At 41.8% G+C, this 25543-nt stretch overlaps 1 protein-coding gene across 8 annotated transcripts in view; it reads right to left on the bottom strand.

Annotated features, from left to right (window-relative positions):
- LOC139410892 (bridging integrator 3-like) overlaps positions 1 to 25543 on the bottom strand; it is a 51430-nt gene that overhangs the window by 8739 nt on the left and 17148 nt on the right. Inside the window, exons 3-7 of one of the 8 annotated variants that reach the window (XM_071156533.1) lie at positions 23592 to 23632; positions 21495 to 21616; positions 20210 to 20264; positions 16610 to 16750; positions 12883 to 12923 (exon numbers count right to left, since the gene is read on the bottom strand). The gene's annotated coding sequence lies outside the window, so the exon portion shown is untranslated. Of the gene's footprint in view, positions 1 to 12882; positions 12924 to 16609; positions 16751 to 20209; positions 20265 to 21494; positions 21617 to 23587; positions 23633 to 25543 lie in introns of all 8 variants that reach the window. The other 7 variants (XM_071156532.1, XM_071156535.1, XM_071156534.1 and 4 more) reach the window with 7 other exon arrangements.

The following is a 25543-nucleotide window of genomic DNA, read 5'->3' as shown; positions in this document are numbered from 1 at the left end:
ATAAAAAAAATACATGGTTTTATTGTCACATTCACCAGATAGGTGAAATGTGTTGTTTTACAGGGTCAGCTATAAGGCAAGAGCAGAAAAAAATGTCTAAAATAACTTAAATAAAAAAACATTTCTGTGATTGTGAAATAAAATGTAGGCTAGTTTATAGGCTACATAATTTTGAGACACCCCCGTAAAACACATCTAATTGCTTCAATCTGACAGTGACAGAAAACAAAACAGCACCTTGAGTAACTCCCAAAGTAGACTAAATTAACCAGAGTGTCAGGGGCAGTCACTTTCTTCCCTAACCCCAGGTCTTACAACAGGGCAGCATTCTGTGTCACCTAAAAGAGCAACAAAGCAGAAAGGGTTAGGATAGGAGGCCTCATACCCACTCACTCCCCCTTAGGTATGAGCATGAGTAATCTAGTCCTCAAACGAACATCAAAGCTCGATCTTTAACCAGAGATTTTTTTTTTTTTTAAATACTGTAAAACTATTTGGTGGAATGTGCTTTGTGGCTGCCAGAACGGGCAAGTGAAATTTTGTCTTGAAGACAAAGGTAATTTGCTCTGACTCTAATGTTCCATTTGTACATGGGGCCTTTCCAAGGAACAACAAAAAAGAAAACAAGTTAAGCATCACACTGTTCTCCTTAAATTCCCTTTCCCCTCCATATCTCATTCACTCAATTGCATTCTGACTCCTCCCTCCACACACGCGTTCTGAGTGGCACACAAGCTCCTTATACCCGGACTATACCACTCGCATTGCGTGCGCGAGCATTGCAAAATAAATGTAGGAATATATGTTATTCAATTATTGCGCCAACGAGCGTCTGCGTTGCCAAGGGCTAAAATATAAGTCATTCCTATTTCTGATGCAGATCGCGCTGCAAGCCCTGTCTCTCCCATCTCCTCATTGGTTTATAGAAGCAGATACCCACGTGCCATCTCCTCATTGGTTATACCCTGATTGAAAGACAAACTGTTTTGCCGGTCGTCGTGGTAATACTATGAAAGTGTAGATGCCAATCACCATATAAAGTTCAAAGATGAAAAAGTCTGGAAGGAGGAGAGATGACTAGAAACTATTTGGTTGACCGCTTTATGTGTGGATTAATTGTCAGAGGACCTTGTGCATTTCAGGTAAAATAACAACAGAATGTTTATATCCCAGGACAAATTAGTTAGCAACAGCAAGCTAGCTAAATAGGACAAATTAGCTAGCAAGTGCAAGCTAACTAGCTAAATTGCATGTTTAATGCTTTTCGACCTGTCCCCAAATTAATGTCATTGGTTCAGAGTTTGTTTTGATATTTTAACCTGCGTGTCGTGATCGCGTTTGGTGGAGGAGGACAAAATACATTTATGCACGATGGCGCACACGCGCAGCCGGTTTGGGTTCCATGTTAGGCTTACAGAAATACAAGTCTATAAAACAAATATGATGGGATACACAATATATATTCCTTGTCAAGTTTTATCACAAATTCAAAATGGACTGTTTGATTGAAGTAGGAAAATATGTGTTCCAACAAGGAGCTACAGTTTTGGAATAATTGCGTCCTGTTTATTTCTCGCTTATGCTACTTTGCAAACTGCTAGTGCCATTTAGTATTGGTTAGCCTAGGGCCCTAGGCTATAACCCCCCTAAACATTGACAAGTTCCACACTGAAAATATGCAAAAATGGTTTGATAAAGACAAAGAGCGTACTTTCATCAGAATCATTGAGCATAGGCCTACTCACCAAACTGATGTCGTGGCTGTAATTAATCACCATACAATGTTCAGTGGAAATGTTAATCCACTTAAATTCCAGAGAACAGGCAGAATAAACTAAATCAAACATCTGTATATCGAAAAGAAGACAAATTTTGGTTTCTAACTCAGATTTTTGTTATATTTCAACTGGCCAAATTGAGCCAGGTTTCAAATGATCACTCTTTGAAAATAACTGTTCCAGGCACGAGATGTGAATTACTTCACAATGGCAACTTTTTACATTTGGAAAAATAATGTTATATTTTATTCTGTTATATTCAATTTCTTTACAATGAAATAGGCGTGTCTTGACTATGATAAGGGCTCGAGAAATAAGAACATCTTGTCTGCTAAATAAATAAAAACAAGGCTTCTAGAAGCAAGCACCACTGCTGAGGTTACTGCCTTTTTAAGATTGTGTTCCACAATGTAATATAAACAGTTGATTTTACGGTTTCAATAAATTAATTTACATTTTATTGACAGAATATATATGGGGCAATTTAGCAATTAGGATTTGTTATCTGTAATGGTTATGATAAATTAGGCATTGTTGCGGTCTGTTGGCATATAGATAAACGTGCAATATTTATTTTCCAGTGCGGGCCTTGAGTTCTAAAAATAGATTTGCTTTTCCATTCGAGTACTCGAGAAAAAAAAATAATGCGGGTACTTGAACAGTCAAAGAATGTCAAATGCCCATCCCTACATATAAATACCCTGATGTCATTCACTGTCCCCGCTGAGTAGATGGAATTCACGGCTGAGAGAGAGAGAGCGAGAGGGCGAGAAAGAGAGATTACAGAGATTACAGAGAGCTGGTAGTCCCATCCACCAAACTACCAGGTGTGAAACAGGGAAGAGACTCAGGGGGTATGCTAATTTGGTATATAGGTGACCTAACCCACTCTATTAAATTAGTCAAAACAGGAACATTTGGCAAGAAATGAATAAGGACATTATCTCAACAGAGAAAAATGTCCTCATGTGTGCTACCTATATCCCCCCAGTAGAATCCCCATACTTTAATGATGACAGCTTCTCCATCCTAGAGGGGGAGATCAACGATTTCCAGCCCCAGGGGGCTTGTACTAGTCTGTGGCGACCTAAATGCCAGAACTGGACAAGAACCTGACACCCTCAGCACACAGGGGGACAAACACCTACCTGGGAGGTGACAGCATTCCCTCTGCCATATGCCCCACTAGACACAACTGCGACAACATAACTAACAAAAACGGGTCACAACTCCTGCAGCTCGGTCGGACCCTGGGTATGTACATAGTCAATGGTAGGCTTTGCGGGGACTCCTATGGTAGGTACACCTATAGCTAAAGTAGTACTGTAGTCTACTTTATTACTGACCTCAACCCAGTCTCTTAGAGCATTCACAGTCAGCCCACTGACACCCCTATCAGATCACAGCAAAATCAGTCTACTTGACCGGAGCTTTGCTCAATCATGAGGCATCAAAGCCAAAGGAACTGAATACTATTAAGAAATACTATAGATGGAAGGAAAGTAGTGTGGAAATCTACCAAAAAACAATTAGGCAACAAATTCAATCCATTCTAGACAATTTCCTGGACAAAACATTTCACTGTAATAGTGAAGGTGTAAACTTGGCAGTAAAAAACATAAACAGTACATTTGACCTCTCAGCTTCCCTATCAAATCTAAACATTTCAAGCAGACAACCTAAGAACATTAACAACAATGACAAATGGTTTGATGAAGAATGCAAAAACCTCAGAAAGAAATTGAGAAACCTAACCAATGGAAAACATAGAGACCGGAGCCTACGCCTTCACTAAGGTGAATCACAAAAACAATACAGAAATACACTTCGGAAAAAGAAGGAACAGCACGTCAGAAATCAGCTCAATGTAATTGAAGAATCCATATAATCAAACCACTTCTGGGAAAATTGGAAAACTCTAAACAAACAACAACACGAAGAGTTATCTATCCAAAACGGAGATGTATGGATAAACCACTTCTATAACAAAGAACAAACAGCAAAAACATATACAAATCTTAGAATCAACTATTAAAGACTACCAGAACCCACTGGACTATCCAATTACATTGAATGTAATTAAAACAACAGGACACAATAACAACCCTCCAACCCCAAAAGGCATGTAGTGTTGATGGTATCCTAAATGAAATGATAAAATATACAGACCACAACTTCCAATTGGCTATACTTAAACACTTTAACATCATCCTCAGCTCTGGTATATTCCCCAATATGTGGAACCAAGGACTGATCACCCCAATCCACAAAAGTGGAGACAAATTTGACACCAATAACTACCGTGGGATAGACTCGTACATTTCCTCAGCGAAAACAATGTACTGAGCAAATGTCAAATTGGCTTTTTACCATATTACTGTACGACAGACCACGTATTCACCATGCACACCCTAATTGACAAACAAACCAAAATATAGGCGAAGTCTTCAAAAAAGCTTTCGACTCAATTTGGCATGAGGGCCTGATATACAAATGAAAAGATGAAAAGTGGTGTTGGGGGGGAAAATATACAACATTATAAAATCCATGTACACAAACAGCAAGTGTGCGGTTACAATTGGCAAAAAACACACACATTTCTTTCCACGGGGCCTGGGGGTGAGACAGGGTACCAGCTTAAGCCCCACTCTCTTCAACATATATATCAACGAATTGGTTAGGGCACTAGAACAGTCTGCAACACCCAGCCTCACCCTACTAGAATCTGAAGTTAAATGACTAGTGTTTGCTGATGATCTAGTGCACATATGTCAGAGTCAAGGCCCGCGGGCCACATCCGGCCCGCAAGAAGGTTTTTTACGGCCCCTGGGATGATCTTGATTTATTATTAGAACCGGCCCGCAGCAAGCCGGCAGCCCGCAGATCTTTTACACGCACCAATACTACATTTCCCACAATGCAAAGGTGACGCACCGAGCAGTAGGCTGCTTCATTTCAATATTTATTGGCACAGCAGTCGTCAGCATCACAGTAAAATTAACTTTCAGATACCCATCAAAAATGGCAAAACGGAAGGTGGATACTGAGAACCGGGGGTTTCAAACAAGGTGGGAGTCGGAGTATATGTTCACGAAGGTAGCTGGAAAACCTGTGTGTCTTCTGTGTGGAGAAAGTGTGGCGGTACTGAAAGAGTATAATCTGAGACGACATTATGAAACGAAACACGCGGACAAAAACAAGAATATGGACATGGAACAAAGGCTACAAAAGGCAGAGGAATTAAAACGAGGCCTCAAATCTCGACAGGCTCTGTTCAAAAAAGCCAAATCACAAGGCCAGGCTGCTGTCAAGGCCAGTTTTATTTTGGCAGAAGAGATCGCTAAATCAGCCCGGCCATTTACGGAGGGGGATTTCATCAAAAACTGCATGATTAAAGTTTGTGACGAAGTTTGCCCAGAAAAAAGGCAACTCTTTTTAAATGTGAGTCTGAGCAGAAACACCATTGCCGAGAGAGTAGACCAGTTGTCCATCAATCTAAAAGAGCAGCTTGTGAAAAAGGGAAAAGATTTTATTGCATATTCCTTGGCTGTGGATGAGAGCACCGACATTTCTGACATTGCCCAGTTGTCAATTTTCATCCGCGGAGTGGACTCCAACCTAAGCGTGACAGAGGAGTTTTTGGCTTTACGTCCTATGCATGGCACAACTACGGGGCATGATTTGTATGAAGAGGTGTCAAGATGTGTAAATGAGATGGAGCTGCCTTGGGAAAAACTCGTGGGTTTGACAACCGACGGAGCACCTGCGATGTGTGGACACAGGAGCGGACTGGTGGCGAAGATACGGGAAAAGATGCAAGAGGAAAACGCGACAGGTGAGCTGACAGCTTATCATTGTATCATACACCAGGAAGCGTTGTGCGGTAAAGCCTTGAAAATGGAGCATGTAATGAGCATCATCACGCGCACAGTTAACTTTATCAGAGCCAAAGGTTTGAATCACCGCCAGTTCAAGGCATTTCTGACGGAGTTAGAAACGGAGCATGGTGATTTGCCTTATCACACAGAGGTGCGATGGCTAAGCCAGGGAAAGGTGCTTCAAAGATGTTTCGAGCTTCGTGAGGAGATTTGTCTGTTCTTGGACAGCAAAGGGAAAGACACAACACAACTCCGAGACGAAATGTTTCTGTGTGAAATGGCTTTTCTGTGTGACATTACGAGTCATCTGAATGCAATAAACTTGCAGCTGCAGGGTCGGGATCGTGTCATCTCTGATATGTACAGTACAGTGAAGGCATTTAAAACCAAACTGACTCTGTGGGAGACGCAGATGCGGAAAGAAAATTTGAGCCACTTTCCCAGCTGCCAGACCATGAAAGAGAAGCTCTCTACCAGTGCGTTCCCGAGCACACAGTTGGCTGATAAAATAGGTATGCTTGCCGCTGACTTTCGACGCCGATTTGCTGACTTTGAAGCACAAAAAAGCAGGTTGGAACTGCTCGGTAACCCATTTGCTGTTGACGTGGAAAGCTCACCACCAAACCTCCAAATGGAGTTGATTGACCTCCAATGCAATGATGCACTGAGGGCAAAATATGCGGCAGTGGGTGCTGCGGAGTTCGCCCGTTTCCTCCCCGGCACAATGCCCCAGCTGCGCATCCAGGCTGCTCAAACGTTGTCTATGTTTGGCAGCACATACCTGTGTGAACAACTGTTTTCTTTGATGAACCTGAACAAAACATCACACAGAAGTCGACTTACTGCTGAACACCTCCACTCAATTCTGAGGATTTCTTCAGCTCAGAGCCTTACCCCGAACATTGATGAACTTGTGGAAAAGATGGGACACCACCAAGTATCACCCTCAACCTCAAACAAGTGAACATTACTGTGCAATCACATATTTAGAGTTTTTACTCAGTTCAAGTTTAAAAGTTAAAATTTAATATTTGTTTTCACTGCATGTTACTTCTCCTTAAACAAAGTGTTGTTTTTGATTAATAGATTTTTGCACTTTATTTTTTTGTATTTCAATCCAATTATATTTTAAAAATATTTCAGTTGAGTGGATGATAGAAAATTGCTATTATTGTTTTTTCTTTGAAGTAAATTTAGCCCACTTTTGCTAAAATAGAAAATATAGTCTACTGATGGTGCCTTGAATACCGGTTTCTTTCATTTAATGTTCATGTTATGGGGATATTTATATAAAGGAAATTTGTCTTTTGTGTCTGTTGAAAATTAAAGATTACTGACAGAGCCATAAGAAAATATTGCTTTATTTATCTGATCATATTGTAATATATTTGTTAGGTTTTCAGTAGGTTCAATTAGGTTCACTAGACTATATGCGTCATTTAAAAATTTTTCAATGAACATTCGAACAGTCCGGCCCTCGTCTTGTAGCTGATTTTTTTATTTGGCCCTCCGTCCATTTGACTTTGACACCCCTGATCTAGTGCTTCTCTCCACAACCAAGGAGGGCCTACAGCAGCACCTAGATCTTCTGCACAGATTCTGTCAGACCTGGGCCCTGACAGTAAATATCAGTAAGACAAAAATAATGGTGTTCCAAAAAATTTCCAGTTGCCAGGAACACGAATACAAATTCCATCTAGACACCATTGCCCTAGAGCGCACAAAAAAACGCTATACCTCGGCCTAAACATCAGCGCCACAGGTAACTTCCACAAAGCTGTGAACAATCTTATAGACAAGGCAAGGGCCTTCTATACCATCGAAAGGAACATAAAATTCGACATACAAATTAGGATCTGGCCAAAAATACTTGAATCAGTTACAGAAACCATTGTCCTTTATGGTTGTGAGGTCTGGGGTCCGCTCACCATCCAAGAATTCACAAAATGGGACAAACACCAAATAGAGACTCTGCATGCAGAATTCTGCTAAATATCGTCCGTGTACAAAGTAAAACACCAAATAATGTATGCAGAGCAGAATTAGGCCAATATCAGCTAATTATCCAAATTCAGAAAAGAGACTTTAAATTCTACAACCACCTAAAAGGAAGCGATTCCCAAACCTTCCATTACAAAGCCATCACCTACAGAGAAATTTACCTGGTGAAGAACATCCTAAGCAAGCTGGTCCTGGGGCTATGTTCACAAACAGACCGCACAGAGAGCCAGGACAGCAACACAATTCGACCCAACCAAATCATGAGAAAAAAAGATACTTGACACATTGGAAAAAAATTAACAAAAAAAACTGAGCAAACTTGAATTATATTTGGCCCTAAACAGAGAGTACACAGTGGCAGAATACCTGACCAACGTGACTGACCCAAAATTAAAGAAATATTTGACTATGTACAGACTCACTGAGCATAGCCTTGCTATTGAGAAAGGCCGCCGAAGGCAGTCCCCGCTCTCAAGAGAAGACAGGCTACAGTATGTGCACACTTCCCACAAAATGAGGTGGAAACTGAGCTACACTTCCTAACCTCGTGCCAAATGTATGACCATATTAGAGAGACATATTTCCCTCAGATACACAGACCCACAAAGAATTAGAAAACAATCCGTTTGTGACCTGTTGCCACAAGAAAAGAGCAACCAGTGAAGAACAAACACCATTGTAAATACAACCTATATTTCATGTTTATTTATTTTCCCTTTTGTACTTTAACTACTTGTACATCATTATAACACTGTATATAGACATATGACATTTTAAATGTCTATTATTTTGGAACTTTTGTAAGTGTAATGTTTACTGTTAATCTTTTATTGTTTATTATCTATTTCACTTGCTTTGGCAATGTTAACATATGTTTCCTATGCCAATAAAGCCCTTCAATTGAATGGAGAGAGGGAGTGACAGAGAAAGGGAGAGACAGAGAAAGGGAGAGCACATTTTCGTGCTGATCATTTCCTGGATATGTTGGTGGGTGCTTATATTTGTCCTAATACAGTGAGTGTTAATTACCCAACTAAGTGTAGCCTAAATTTGAATACACATACACTGGCACGTACACAGCCCATTGAAGTGACAAATAAAAAAAACTCCATTAACACTGTCCAGGCTCAGGCCATTCTCGGCTCTATTTAAGATTCCACACATTTTCTTACAGATCGACACAAAAACATCAAGACTATTGAGACTTCAGAAACAATGATTAACATTATGTTACTGGTGGACTAATGGCATTTTATTTCTAATGGAAGCTTAATGTATGGTGGCTTAATAGAGCAGTCCTCTACTTTGATGTCTAATTACAATATGCAGAGTTTCAACGCCATATACAGCAACAGGACTGACGGCTTGTTTTCCTTGTCCTAAAATAGTGGTCACCAACCTTTTGAGTCAAGATCACTTTCCGAATTAAAATGCAAGCCGAATTAAAATGCAAGCCGAGATCTACCGCTCAGATTTTAATATATAACAACAAAAAAAAAAATATATATATATATATATATATATATATATATATATATATATATATTAAAATCTGAGCGATAGATCTCGCTCTCTCTCTCTCTCTCTATATATATATATATATATATTTTTTTTTAACATCTTCAAAATGTAAGCCTGTAACAGTTCTGTAGAAATAACGTTTGTGCAGTAGGCTATAGGCCCAAAATATTACACTGCATATTGGCTATGCTTGAATTGCCAATGTTGTTCTTCGCAGACCATTTTGAAATTATATAAATATTTTTTTATTAGGTACAGTGGGGCAAAAAAGTATTTAGTCAGCCACCAATTGTGCAATTGTCCCACTTAAAAAGATGAGAGAGGCCTGTAATTTTCATCATAGGTACACTTCAACTATGACAGACAAAATCAGAAAAAAAATCCAGAAAATCACATTGTAGGATTTTTTATGAATTTATTTGCAAATTATGGCAGAAAATAAGTATTTGGTCAATAACAAAAGTTTCTCAATACTTTGTTATATACCCTTTGTTAGCTAAGACAGAGGTCAAACGTTTTATGTAAGTCTTCACAAGGTTTTCACACACTGTTGCTGGTATTTTGGCCCATTCCTCCATGCAGATCTCCTCTAGAGCAGTGATGTTTTGGGGCTGTTGCTGGGCAACACGGACTTTCAACTCCCTCCAAAGATTTTCTATGGGGTTGAGATCTGGAGATTGGCTAGGCCACTCCAGGACCTTGAAATGCTTCTTACGAAGCCACTCCTTCGTTGCCCGGGCGCGGTGTGTTTGGGATCATTGTCATGCTGAAAGACCCAGCCACGTTTCATCTTCAACGCCCTTGCTGATGGAAGGAGGTTTTCACTCAAAATCTCACAATACATGGCCCCATTCATTCTTAACTTTACACGGATCAGTCGTCCTGGTCCCTTTGCAGAAAAACAGCCCCAAAGCATGATGTTTCCACCCCCATGCTTCACAGTAGGTATGGTGTTCTTTGGATGCAACTCAGCATTCTTTGTCCTCCAAACACGACGAGTTGAGTTTTTAACAAAAAGTTATATTTTGGTTTCATCTGACCATATGACATTCTCCCAATCTTCTTCTGGATCATCCAAATGCTCTCTAGCAAACTTCAGACGGGCCTGGACATGTACTGGTTTAAGCAGGGGGACACGTCTGGCACTGCAGGATTTGAGTCCCTGGGGGCGTAGTGTGTTACTGATGGTAGGCTTTGTTACTTTGGTCCCAGCTCTCTGCAGGTCATACACTAGATCCCCCCCCGTGTGGTTCTGGGATTTTTGCTTGTGATCATTTTGACCCCATGGGGTGAGATCTTGCGTGGAGTCCCAGATCGAGGGAGATTATCAGTGGTCTTGTATGTCTTCCATTTCCTAATAATTGCTCCCACAGTTGATTTCTTCAAACCAAGCTGCTTACCTATTGCAGATTCAGTCTTCCCAGCCTGGTGCAGGTCTACAATTTTGTTTCTGGTGTCCTTTGACAGCTCTTTGGTCTTGGCCATAGTGGAGTTTGGAGTGTGACTGTTTGAGGTTGTGGACAGGTGTCTTTTATACTGATAACAAGTTCAAACAGGTGCCATTAATACAGGTAACGAGTGGAGGACAGAGGAGCCTCTTAAAGAAGAAGTTACAGGTCTGTGAGAGCCAGAAATCTTGCTTGTTTGTAGGTGACCAAATACTTATTTTCCACCATAATTTGCAAATAAATTCATTAAAAATCCTACAATGTGGTGATTTTCTGGATTTTTTTTCTCATTTTGTCTGTCATAGTTGAAGTGTACCTATGATGAAAATTACAGGCCTCTCATCTTTTTAATTGGGAAAACATGCACAATTGGTGGCTGACTAAATACTTTTCCCCCCCACTGTATATGATCACACAGATAATGGATCATTTGTTGTGTTACTTGTGAGGCACAGCTGAGTGAGCTTAATAATTTTTTTTTTTTTACTGGACAGATGGGCCTGCATCTGATGGTCAGTTGGAGAGGGAGGGATGGAAGGAGCAGCGTTGAGGCTGCCTCTCACCCATCCCTCCGTTGAGAAAAGGTGACATAGTCTTCCAGCTGATGGTGAAACTCAAGTCATGCACCTCATGCACCAATTCATGTTGTTACTCATATGACCAGAGAAAGTGAAATATTCCTTGATATTAAAAAAGACACACCGGCTGCAAATAATAACAATGCAGGCTTATCGGAACACTTTGCTATACTCATTCATTGCAGCTGCAGTCCTGGTTGTAGCGTGTGGAACTAGGGATAACGTGCATTTTATGGCTAATAAAGAAAGGTGTTGAACAAAAATGTTGACAGTGCTGAATGCTGACGTGCTTCTACACCTGCATTGCTTGCTGTTTGGGGTTTTAGGCTGGGTTTCTGTACAGCACTTTGAGATATCAGCTGATGTACGAAGGGCTATGTAAATACATTTGATTTGATTTGATTTTGAATAACAATTTAAACATGAGCATACACAAAAACAGCAGCTCTTTGCTGTATTCGTTGAGTCTCTCTAGTCATGGTTTTAAAAGTTTTGAAATCACAGTATCAACTTTGCTGTGTGTTCTAGGCTTTTTTTCCCCAGTCTATGGCTCGAAGAAACTGTGCAGACACAGTGATCTGAGCTATCTGATTGGTCAGCGGTGGGCGGTGGGTAGGCGGAGTTCTACCTTCAGTTAAAAATGGGAACATTTTGCCTTCCCGGCGCTAGGGCTGCTGAATCAAGAGCACCTACCACCAACAGTGCAAAACTAATTTTAAAAAATAGGAACGCAAGGCTGTCACAAAATTGGGGAGAAAAGGGAGTAAAAAAAAAGAAGAAAAAAAAGACATTTAAAAATAAAAAAGTTTGGTGATAAACTAGGAATGCCTAAGAGATCAACCAGTCTCTCCCCACAATGTGTTCGTCCAATGCGGTGTATGTTTGTGTACTGTTCTGAGACAGTCCTGCTCTCCAGCCAATCCCCTGCCCCTGGCCCAGGAAGCTGGGCCCTCTGCCATATTCAGAGCCTGCCCACACGTCCGCCTGCCGCCCACCAGGAAGAGGAAATTAGAACCATTCCATCCTGTCACAGCTCTGCTACCAGAACACACGAGGAGACAAATAGTGCATGCACACAATCACTAACTAGTGCATTCATATGTTCCATCAAAAGTTAATTTTGCCAGGGGTTTGACATGACAAGATCAGGAATTTCAGACAGATTTTTTGTTATAAACAAAAAAGTTAAAACACACACAAATTTCTCAATTTCTCAAATCTCTCAAACACACACTCCACTCCAAAAAGCAGCCTCTGGGGGAGGGGCCAGCAGGAGGAAGCAGGACCTTAACAAGCACTACGGAAGACGGATGGGATCCCTGCCTGGCCACTCCCTCTACCGCCTCTGCACTCTCTGTGTGTGTGTGTGTGTGTGTGTGTCAGGCTTCAGGAATGGAATAGCACTCACTGCGTGCTCGGACGGACGGGGGCGAGTATAGGGAATTAAACTTTAAACTTTCTTCCAGACACACTACAACAGCAGCCCCATTCCCTCCCCTGTCCAGTTCAGTTTTACTATCTGCTATGCTTTATTACAGCGCCTTCTGGAGCTAATGCTACGTACCAACTCCCCTTGTGTGTGCGCTCCTTCCCACTCTACAGACACAGCAGCTGTGGCTTGTGATGTATTAAAAACATGCGGACAATGGGAGAGGTGCAGGTCTAGATAGACACATACTTTTTAAGAGGATCGATCACAGTCTTCGAAATCTGGTTCACCTGTGGACGAACAGACATGGGTCAAAGTTAAATTTATTTTTTTAAGTACAGTACTTCTCTTAATATGAATGTCTTTATGAATTAAAATTTGTTGTCAAAGTGGATTACATCAAGTTGAACATAATAGTTCCTCCAAGTCCCTGCCTCCACGCAAACAATCAACAATTGTGTATTTTCAAACAGAGCACTCAAGACAGAGGGGAGGGAGGTGAGGCGGGTTGCAAAGAAACTTTTGTGACGTTGACTGTTTTATTGTACACAAGCCCCGAGGAGAAATCCCTGAATATTCATTGAGCTCAACAATACAAAAGGATACAACTGTCAGGGGACGGACATGAAAGCAAAGCCCCACTGATTTCAAATCCTGCGGAGGGTGGGTTGCTTTACAAGATGAAAGTTCTTTGCAAACAAACATTTTAACAATAACAGTTTATATTTTCCTGCATTCTCCTTCTCGTTGCCAGAGCCGACAGGGGAAGGGAGGGAGGGGGAATTTGTTAAATGGAAGTAAATTAACATCTCATCTTGAGGCCTCCAGCCCTGACGCCAAAGTCCCATCAATAGAAGTTGGCACACAATTAACAACATGTCCAGTGTCGTTTATATTGCATAGTCAAAATGAATGCTAGATCTCTGACAGAACGCTAAGTTAACCTGGCAAACAACTCCAGTGAACAACATCGCTAAGAACATTTCATGAGAAATAAAAGTGGCAAGACAACTCCATAAAGTGACAGCTCCATGTGAACAGTGAGCCTAGTACAAGTAATCACTTGCTCACTAGTTATTGGAAGGATAGTCAATCACAGAATATAAGAAACAAATACTGTAAAACAGCAGAGCTTTCTGAATGCCCTGACCATCTCTGAGAAGACACACACACATCAACACTGCTTCGCTAAAACAAGTACATAACACAAATGAATTTGGTTTGAGGGAAAACAAGAGAACCAATAACAAATAAGTACATGGGAATTTACATTTTCCTCTGTTTTACATATTCACACCATCCCCCCCTCCCTGGGAGAGAGAAAAATCTGGAGCTGCGCTGTTGCTGAGGTGAGTGCATGCAGTAAGCGGGGAGAACAACAACAGCACATTTGCTTAAGCATGCTGGTGCCCTCTACCCTCTGCCCCTTCTCACAGAGGAGGGGGGGGGGGGGGCAGGACTATTCCACTGAGGCCCAGCAGTGCCTGGGGCCAGAACTCTAGCAGCAGTCTCCATGAGTGAGTCACGGGGCAGAGGCCATCCCGGCACACAGGCCTCCCAAAAATACACGCAGATCGCAGAGGAAATCAATATCCCTCCAAACGGAGCATCCTCTACTGCTCAGCCGCCATTTTCACTGGGGCTCGGCTTCAGCAGCAGTGTGCCGGGGGGGCTGTGCGCCCTCCTCAGCCCCAGAAATAAACACACAGGCCTGGGCCACTGCTGCCTTCATTATCCCTGCACATTTTATCTGCTCGCTCTCTCACTCACAGCCCCGCGGCAGAACATCTTCTCTCAACACCAAAGAGAGCAAAGGGTGGTTGCTTTTGTGTCTGTTTTGCTTGAGCAGTTGAGTTGTTGGTGGTGCCGTCAGAAGGAAGGAACAGCCAGCTTGGAGGGAGAGCTGGTGGAGTATGATTCTGGAGAGCTGCGCTGGGCTTTAACAACTCTGGACTCCTGAGGTGATATTCAAAAAAATATTGAAGCAACTGACCAACCAAGGTCCTAGAAACGCTTTGCTTGTGCGTCAGCTCTCAACCAGTTAACCGAATGCCAAGCTATGCGGCTCAGAGAGACATACTGCAGCAGAACACGGTCATGTCAAACATCTTATCGACTGAGACTGTCTGAAAAGTAGGCCTCTAAACTCAAGCACCAACTTGTGATAACAGAAGGGTTGCATGTCAAAATACTGTGAAGGCTACCTAACTACCAGGCTCAATATAATGGAGAATAATGTATTTTGGTTTTTGTATTTTCTAACTTATGATGACTGCTTCACTTCCATAAGTAAGAAGGTATACTTGGCTCCATGCTGCCTGGCTAGAGAACTGTCCAGTAGACCATGGCCATGGAGCCAAGCAGGGAAATGATACCCTATGGAGCCAGCCAACGCCTCCAATCCTACGCACTGTACAGCAAACCTGCACCTTTGTTTCTGACCTGCAAAACGCCAGTGATGTAAAAATACAATACCACATAGACATTTTGCTGTTCCTGACCATATGACTCAAAGCAGCTCAAAACCGATTCGAGATGATTTCGAAAGCTCAAGTAGAGTCCAGCAAGATGAGTGCTGTGTAGTGCAGAGCTGGCCTCCCATATTTGTCCAAGGTGAAGGTTACGAGGGTTATTAGCATAGCCAGAGGGAAGAGGACTCAGAGGAGAACAGTAAGAGATGTTAACTACACTTCAGGGTTCTGACACACTGTTTAACTAAGAGGGAAGTGGAGAAGGAAAGAGAAAAGCAGACTGAAAATGGATAATCACAAATACATTTGCCTTGGACATTTTCATAGAAATGGGGTAGAGAATATTGACTACTCTTCATCTTTTGCAAGAATAACTCTTGTTCTGATGTAAAAATGTTACTCATTTCCAATCTTCAGAAGAATGAGAAGACATTTCATCTTAAATACAGTCAAAATGGAAGGACTGGTCTTGGCAGACCACCAAGCCAAACTCTTGAAAAGACCTACCATAGGTCACAAGCTGTGAACCACAAGCACAGTCACCACACACATCTTTGTCCAGTCATTCCAAATGGCTACTGTAAAACTTGATCTGAGCACACAGTCTAAAGCACACTCATGGAAAAAGCACTCTTCTAAAATTGTAGTAGAATCAGGTCTTGTACATATTTGTTTTTCTGCATTCTTGATGATCAGTGTGATTCCCTGTTGACTTCTCTCTCTTAACAGAGATGTCTCTCACAGTGCAATGCCCTGAAGAAACACACATGCAATGCCATCCCTATGATTACCTGCAGCGATGATTTTAATCAAATATGTGATGTACACATAGCAAATAATATAAAGGAGCTGAGAACAGAAGCAGCATTCCTCACATAGAGATACTGTGGAAGATCATGCAGAGAACAAATCCCATTAAAACAGCCTGTGACATTTCCAAGTGAAGCTATTCCATAGTACGAGTTATTTTAAACACTAGTGAGTCACAAATGCATCCGATCTACAGCTCTCTGATATTCGACAAAGACGAGCAGCTAATAGACCAGTGTGCTGCTGGAGACGCTCTCAAAAGAAGACAAGATAAGAAAAGAGATCCTGAGTGAGTTTTTTCTTCTCGTTCACACAATATTGACAAAGATGAAAATACACTTAGGAAAACCAAACCCTTTTGGTTTCAGCCGTTTGAGTGTTTGAAGAGAGGGGAGCGTATGAGGCATACCTGTCAGAATTCTGAATCAAATGCTCATAGGTAGAGCTGTGAAAGCTAGGCTGGGGGAGGGTTTATTCTACCATTGTATAGGCCCCCTGCCTAAAAGAGTATACAGTTTATTGGCCCCCTGCCTAGAAGAGTATATTGTATATTTTGGTTTCAATAGACAATTTCGATGCAAGAGGACCTGACCTAGATGTTGCTCTGGGGTTTTTGCAATTGCACCCCACCTGGAAAATAATCTAGGGGAACGACTCGGCTGTGGTGTAAGGCTGAGGAATAGCACAGACAGTACCTGACCTTCTCCTGATTGAAGGAGCCCATCCTCTCATGGCTGTGTCCAGAGCAGTCATGGACTCCAGAAAAGCCTGGTCCTGTACACACAGTGGGTTACTGAGCAAGTCCCCTGATATCTTCACTGCTGCCTTGGACATGGCTGAGAGACAAATATAGAACACGCAAGGAATATTGTTATTACCATGTTACAACTGAGCCTGAGAAGGAGGGGGAAAGGAGGGAGGGAGGGAGGGAAATGATATATATTTTTTAAACGCCATAACCAAATAGATACGTGCGGAAAGGAGAAACATCACCATGCCAACATACAATCTGTGTTATTAATTGTTGGCCTGGTTTGACTATTTGGCCCAGACATGGGGCGGCAGGGTAGCCTAGTGGTTAGAGTGTTGGGCTAGTAACCGGAAGGTTGCAAGTTCAAATCCCCAAGCTGACAAGGTTCAAATCTGTCGTTCTGCCCCTGAACAGGCAGTTAACCCACTGTTCCTAGGCCGTCATTGAAAATAAGAATTTGTTCTTAACTGACTTGCCTAGTTAAATAAAGGTAAAATAAAAAATGCTTGGTGGGCATGGCTAGCAGCAGAGGTTAGCACTGTGCCAAGACTGACACAGCGGGAGGGGTTCAAAAGTTTGAGCTTTTCGTGTAATAAACTGAAAGGAAAAGTAGGATAGAGCAGCACAGCATCAGTTGGAAGGAGTTGAGGGTGTGGTGGGCTCGGCTGCTCTCATGAATATTCACAAAAGCACTGGGAATCTGTGCAAATGTTTCTACAGCGCCAATTATTGTTAATCTGCACCCTTGACACTTTATCTTTAGACCTAGAGTGCATATTGAATCACAGCATCACAATCAAAATAAATGAGCTGCACTGGGGACAGAAAATAAGTTGATAAGGCAGGAAGTAAAAAAATAAAAACGTCAGATTCAACATAGGACTCATTCAAACACTCTTAGGATCAGGTAAAGACCCATTTACTGTCAATCAAACATATGCAGGTGGAGTTTCTGGTTTTGTAATAACAGGTTGAGCCTGCCCTAACCTGGCATTCACATGATAATGTCTACGTGGGTAAAACAAGCCACGTTGATTTAGTGGTTATGAAACTGACTAAAAGGCCCTTTCTCACCAAGTTCTTTATTTTTGTCCGAATAATTTAGACGGAAAAAATTAAATATTGTCTTGTTTATGACACCTTTCACACTAATTGCGAAATATCCTGCCGTAATCAGTCAATTATTTAGTTTTGGCCCAGGTTCGATTTTTGCGTCTTTTCGCAAGTGAAAATAAACTGTTGACCAATAGAAATTGTTATCTGGGATACTGCCACTGACACGCCGCGCACTACCCCTGACAGGTCGGTGTTCTTCGTGCGAATTAATTCATTTATATTTGCCTGTTTTTTGCGTTTACAATTAATCAATGATGCAATGTATCAATTTAGCCAACGTGATCAGAATCACACCAGAGCTACACGTCACTCTCGCCATTAAAACTTCTCCGCCAGTTCATTGCCAACGCTGTAACCTATTTCATTGCCATTCAGCAAGCAAGAGGATCGATCGATGCTTCTCTTCTTAAATAGGCCTATTAGTTTAACCCCCTAGAGTCAATGTCCGCGCCCCTGCGAAAATAAAATTAGCATAATAAAAATAGCTTGAAATATATTTTAAACAATATTGCTGTTCATTGTCTATCTATAAGTTACTCGTTCGAGACCTAGAGGGGAAAGAGAGGCCAGTGGCTTTGCTAGCAGAGATACGTGAATTGCGCAAGAAGGGAACAGTGAAGACGGAGATCAGTTAGAAGTTAATATATTAACGAATCATTCATTTAGCCTATATATTAGGCTAGGGATTATAGGCCTGCTAAAGTGTGATATAGACAACCCTAAAATACAGACCAAAAAAGATCTGCTGGAATTTACCCTTTGCGAAGTTTTTGCGAAGATTTTGTTAAAGCACTCACTCAAAATAAAATGTAGGCCTAGTGTCAACATAACCACCCGTTGCTTCACTAAAATTGATCAACGGCTGTTTGGCTATGGACAGGTTGTGTGCATGTGTTCCTATTTTATAATGGTTGTCAATTTAATCCTGATATAGCCTAGGCTTATATCACAGCTGTCTCGATATCTTCCCTTTACAACTTTCATCAAATTATATGATAGGCTACATTGATTTAGCATTATCCTTTAATGTAGAGTGGTTTTTGATATCCTACAGAAAGGATTTAAAGACAATGTTTTTAATACGTTTTGTTTTGGGGAAAGGAGAACTGTGATTTGCTTATGTGTCTGTGGGATGCGCTGCAGGCTGCTTTGATTGACGGGTCCTTTTAGGTGGGTGGGTATGCGTGTATATGAGTTCGCTAATTATCCATGTCCATTCAGGAAGTTTCCTAAAATAGGTCTAGCCTGTCTGGACTTCACCTCTTTAATCAGATAGAAAGAAAACTATTGGCAGCAAGCATCATGGTCAGTTTATGTGCGTGGAATGACGACAGTTCCCAGTTTTGCTTTTAACTGAATGAATCGCAGCCAAGCTGAACAACATATTGCCACAGATAATGACTGCGGCATTGTTGGTGGCGTTATGCGATTTTTTTCGAAAATGTAGAGGGTAAAACGTATTGGCTAGCGTGTCAAAATCGGGTTGTGTATTTTTTCTGAATTCGGACAAAAAGATTGCACTGCAGTTGGTGAGCAAAGATCTTAAACATGGTTGTCAAGCTACAAAGTCTAACTGTTAAATTCCATTGTATCAGGTAATGAATAAACTGTTTGTGTTGCCAATGTAGAACTTGACTCAGCTTTTCTGCTTGCAGTCAAACAGATTGAACAAAAATGGCTCGTGGCCAGTGATATACCGACTCAGTAAAGATTTCTCTCTAAAGGCTTATATGGACTTGCCTCAGAAGAGCCCACAATTTCATCGTCTTACTTTAAATAGACTAGACAAATGATTGTGTTATGAAAAGCTGTGTGGAGCACACTGTGTGCTAACATATTGTGCAGGCAGGTCTACTCTTTGTTTGGTTGCTGTTGGTGGAGAAAGGACCTGTGCAACAGATGGAATCCATTAATTCTAATGAGACATTGACAGCTCTGATACTTTGATGAGGCATCATCCCATATTCCAGAGCACAAAGCAGAGGAAATGAAGCCCCACACTCCCCCATCCTTCCCCTCTCCACCCTCAGAGTAGCTATCTACCAGGGGCACATTCTGCTACTGCTCCTCCCAAAGATACCCATTTCCATCTCCAAAAGAGCCAACCAAAAATATAGATTTCTTCTGCGCAGAAATACACAAGTTATGAGTAGGAAGCATGTGAGAAATGTTGCTAATCTTTAAGGGCTACTGAATAAAACCTCACATTCAAAAAATGCATTTTTCCAAAATTGCATAACGGACATGCCCCTGAAAAACCTGACAGGGACAACAATTAAGGTGTCAGTAAATGTATGCCTAGCGTGTGAAAGAGATGAGATGAATGAGAGCAAGTTAATGACAAAGGAGATTTGTACATAAAAGAAAAGATGATCAGTGGGAAATCAATTTTTTGGCCAAAATATACAACACTGGGTCAACAACAAACCTAATATCAGCCTCTGGGCTTGTCTTTGTGGAGCTTCTTTGTCTGATCTTCCAACCTGTAAAGGAAGGGATTTTTTTTCAGGTGTACCTTGGATATCACAATAATACAACATATGACATTTGGTAAGCATCTGTCCAAGTACAGTTGGGCATCAACAGAGCAAATTGACAGTAGGATCATGTTTTTACATTTAGCAGCTAGAGTAGGGAGAGAGGGAGAGTACTGAAAAAGGGTGGACTGTGTCCATCCTGATCAAACCCCTCTAATCTCTATAAAGCATTCACTGACACAGTCTTAATGGGATATCTCAGTCCAGCCAGCATGTTACAAATAAACACCTACAAGTCACTATGGACTGGGACATTCAATAGGATTACAAAAATGCATTGATTTAATATAAAACACATTATTATGACTTCCCTTTTGCTAATTAAAAATACTAGGATTGGTTTTTGTTACCGTCAACTAAATTCTGGCATAAAAGCATTTATGTCTTCAATCATCCCTCTGCATTCATTTAAATGATGGGTGTTAAAATGGCAATTACGAGACTACGGAGGCTGAATCGTGTGCCGTTCATTATATCAATTAAGGGAAACGAGGGGCTGTTTAGCAACTCCCAGGAGAATGCTGTCACATCAGTTTTCAGGGTTTCATTAAGGGAGGGGGGAGGAGAAGGGGACTGAAAAAACAACAGTTTTCCTATTTCCATCTTCATTCTCCAATCTGTGTGAACTGACGGGAGGCAGGAGAATGCGAGGGCTGAGGAGGGCTCTTCTGGATGTGGGCCAGAAGTCCGTTTCTACAAGGTGTTAATGGAGGCCTGCTGGAGCAGCTGCTACTCCTCGCTCCTGTGTGCCCCAACAGTTTGCCCTTTACTGCCGACAACAGCCAGCCTCTCTACACTCCCAGATGCTGCGGTATAATGCCGTAGGAGTATGGATTTAGAAGCTGATCTCAGGTAGACAAATAGTGCTATGGGATTATAGATGCTAGACTTACTGTGGAAGGCATTAGATGATGAAATAATTTGCTAAATTTGACCCGACCTGTCTTTCAAATGACACTAGGTATATTTCCACACAAATTAATAGATTATTGAATTCAACAACAGTTCAAAGAGCTAGATGGCAGATTTATGTTCACTAAGAGTTAACAATATGTAACAGAGGGGAGTGCTAAGACGTCTGTACATGCCTGCTCCTCTTACTCATCATGTGTAAGAAATGTGTATTGTGGTGCCATGTCTCCTACTCAACAAAACCTAAATGTGAAGTGCTCTCACTCAGTCTGCAGGCCCCTCGGGGAGTCTCTTTAACCTCTGACACACAGCAGGGGAGGGCCTCCTATGTGCTAGCTCACAGAAGGTCTTGGGCAAGAGAATGCTTCTCACACAAACCATCTACACTGAAGAAAAAGATAAATGCAACATGCAACAATGTCAAAGATTTTACTGAGCTACAGTTCATATAAGGAAATCAGTTAATTTAAATAAATTCATTAGGCCCTAAGCTATGGCTTTCACATGACTGGGAATACAGATATGCATCTGTTGGTCACAACTTTAAAAATAAAAATAAATAAAAACTAGGGGCATGGATCAGAAAACCCGTCAGTATCTGATATGACCACTATTTGCCTCATGTAACGTGACATTTCTCCTTCACATAGAGTTGATCAGGCTGTTGATTGTGGAATGTTGTCCCACTCCTCTTCAATGGCTGAGCAAAGTTGCTGGATATTAGCGGGAACTGGAACACGCTGTCATACACGTAGATCCAGAGTCTCCCAAACATGCTTAATGGGTGACATATCTGGTGAGTATGCAGGCCGTGGAAGAACTGGGACATTTTCAGCTTCCAGAAGTTGTGTACTGATCCTTGCGACATGGGGCCGTGCATTATCATGCTGAAACATAAGGTGATGGCAGTGGATGAATGCCACCACAATTGGTTTCTGGATCTGGTCTCTGTATCTCTGTGCATTCAAATTTCCATCGATAAAATGCAATTGTGTTCATTGTCTGTAGCTTATGCCTGCCCATACCATAACCCCACCGCCACTCTGTTCATAACGTTGACATCTGCACAATACATTTGAAACCGGGATTCATCCGTAAATGAGCACACCTCCACTGAAGTCGGTCACGACGACGAACTGCAGTTAGGTCAAGACTCTGGCGAGGACGACGAGCACGCAGATGAGCTTCCTTGACAGTTTGTGCAGAAGTTTTTAGGGGGTGGGCAAACCCAGTTTCATCAGCTGTCTGGGTGGCTGGTCTCAGACGATCCCGCAGGTGAATAAGCCCGATGTGGAGATTCTGGGCTGGCGTAGCTACACGTGGTCTGCGGTTGTGAAGACAGTTTAACGTACTGCCAAATTCTGTAAAACAGCATTGGCAGCTTATGGTAGAGAATTAATCAATTATCTGGCAACAGCTCAGGTAAACATTCCTGTAGTCAGCATGCCAATTGCATGCTCCCTCAAAACTTGAGACATCTGTGGCATTGCGTTGTGACAAAACTTCACATTTAATTGTGTCCTTTTGTCCCCAGCACAAGGTGCACCTGTGTAATGATCACGCTGTTTAATCCACTTCTTGATATGCTACATCTGTCAGGTGGATAAATTATTTTAGCAAAGCTGAAATGCTCACTAACAGGGATGCAAACAAATTTGTGCACAACATTTGAGAGAAATAAGCTTTTTGTGTGTATGGAAACAAGGGACCAACACTTCACATGTTGCGTTTATATTTTAGTTCAGTGTATATTGTGTAACCTAACTCACTTCAGGATTGGGTCAGAAGAGAGAGGTGAAAGATTCTAACATGGTATTTCCCATGAAAATAATTATTTCAAGGTTAAATGTTGAGAGAACAGGCATGTGTGTTCACCTCTAAAAATCAATGGAAAACTTAAATAGCACTCGTTATGTTTTCTAGTCTGTCAACTCCGGGTTCATCTGCAATGAGGGTTTTTGCTGCACTAATGATGCAGAGTCAATACATACAGTATGTAAAACGGAGTACAAATGACAAACAAAGTCATCTCCAGCACAATAACAGTGTCTACATATGTAAAAATGGCACATTTCTATGATCTGTGGTTAAAAAGAGAGAAAAAAGGTATTAAAAATGCCTCTCTGTGACATCACATAGTAGGATTAAAAGATATCAATGTTTAAGGGTATTTTCTTGCTGCCCACAAATCTCATAGTGTTTGAAGATCAGTTCATCGGGTAGAACTTAACATTGTTTTTTTTCGACAAAATGTAGAAATGTGCCGTTTTCACATATGTAGACACTGGTTTGGTGCTAGAGATAATGAATATGAGTTTGAAAAGAGGAGTTCCCCTTTAACATTAGTGGCAACAAACCTACTTTTGGAGCTTGTTATATTCTCGTTCAAAGTCTCTTTCAACCTGTAAAAACACATTGAAACTCATTGTTAGATACAACATTATCATCTTTGTGTTCATGTTTGTTCATTCAATGATGTTACCTTCGATTATGGTCCTAACATGTGCTTGATGAATACTGAATATCCCTACTATTGGAGAGCCAATAAAGCCATATCCTGAGCACAGCCTGGCTCCCCCTAATTTGCTTCATGTTGTTAGTTCTAAAGGTCTGGTTGACAGCCCCCACCCACCCCCTCCCTGCTCCTCCTCAGATCAGACTGGACTGATTGAACAGGCCAGCACTGGTTATGGAGGTAGCAGGGGTTCCTGTCTTGTGGTTCTGTGGGCTTCTGGATAAACAAATAAACAGTGAGGGAGGCAGCTGCCTGTCTGTCAGTGGAGGCAGGGTTGTCCACTGGGCTCCCTGTACTGTAGCCCATTCCCTGGGTCTGGCCTGGGATGTCACAGGAAGCTGCCTGGGAGCCGGTTCTGACTGTCTGCCACTGCCGGACCACAGAGACAGACAGATTACTGTGGAAGTGGTTTTCCCCAAAGGAAGGCACCCACTCACCGGCACTTCAAGGCAGCCACCTCTGCCCCCTCACATGGTTTGGACAAATTGGCACCCCACAGGCCCATGCTCATTGATGAGAGTGCAGTCACTTGTCTGACGATTTGCTGTTGGTTACCTCTAGTACACTATGTTCATTTTGTGAATAGACTAGTATGCCTTATACAATGAAGATATTTCAGAAAACCAAAGAAACAAGTTAAAGATGCAGTTGGTTAGGATGAGGGACTTCATTTGGGTTTCCTTCTCATCTTTAAACTTAATTTCTTATTACAGGCTTCTTTGGAGGTCAATGATTGGATGTAAAAGCTGTATAACTCTTGTCCATTCAGTTCTGAAAACAACCATGCTGTGAGACCTGGAACATTGAGGTTTATGTGTGATTCTCTCCACAGGCCAAACAGACATGCATTAACTCCTTCACTGTCCAGTGTGTGGACAGAGGTGCTCTGCTCTCCCCAAGTCTAAATCCAAGGTTTCAGAGAAAATATTGACAGGTTAAGACAAATGTCCTCTTCCATAGCCACCACAGGGCTTTGATCTTTTAGCATACAATTTGAACAACAAAATGCAACCAAATATTTTAATTAGTTGGGCCAGACTTAGCCTAGCCTTCCCCTATAAAAGAGGTAAAAATATCTAGCTTGTATTTCTGCAGTCTGAAAGTCTCTTACTCATCTGTAACAAAGTGAGGAGTCGTAAGATCCCAGTATGCTTCCATATACACTACATGACCGAAAGTGTTTGGCCACCCCTTCAAATTAGTGGAATTGGCTATTTCAGCCACACCCGTTGCTGACCGGTGTATAACATCAAGCACACAGCCATGCAATCTCCATAGACAAACATTGGCAGTAGAATGGCCTTACTGAAGAGCTCAGTGACTTTCAACATGGCACAGTAATAGGATGCCACCTTTCCAACAAGTCAGTTCCTCAAATTTCTGCCCTGCTAGAGTTGCCCCGGTCAACTTTAAGTGCTGTTATTGTGAAGTGGAAACGTCTAGGAGCAACAATGGCTCAGCCACGAAGTGGTAGACCACCGAGTGCTGAAGCCTTAGCGCGTAACAATTCTCTCTCCACATTTGCAACACTCACTACCTAGTTTCAATCTGCCTCTGGAAGCAATGTCAGCACAAGAACTGTTCGTTGGGAGCTTCAAGAAATGGGCTTCTATGGCCAAGCAGCCGCACACAACACTAAAATCACCATGTGCAATGCCAAGCGTCGGCTTGAGTTGTGTAAAAGTTGCCGCCATTGGAGCAGTAGAAACGCGTTCTCTGGAGTGATGAATCACGCTTCACCAGCTGGAAGTCTGAGAGACAAACCTCGATTTGGCAGATGCCAGGAGAATGCTACCTG

Source organism: Oncorhynchus clarkii, chromosome 6, assembly GCF_045791955.1.
Source record: "Oncorhynchus clarkii lewisi isolate Uvic-CL-2024 chromosome 6, UVic_Ocla_1.0, whole genome shotgun sequence".
Lineage (NCBI taxonomy): Eukaryota > Metazoa > Chordata > Actinopteri > Salmoniformes > Salmonidae > Oncorhynchus > Oncorhynchus clarkii.
This window is presented reverse-complemented; position numbering and strand designations above follow the sequence as displayed.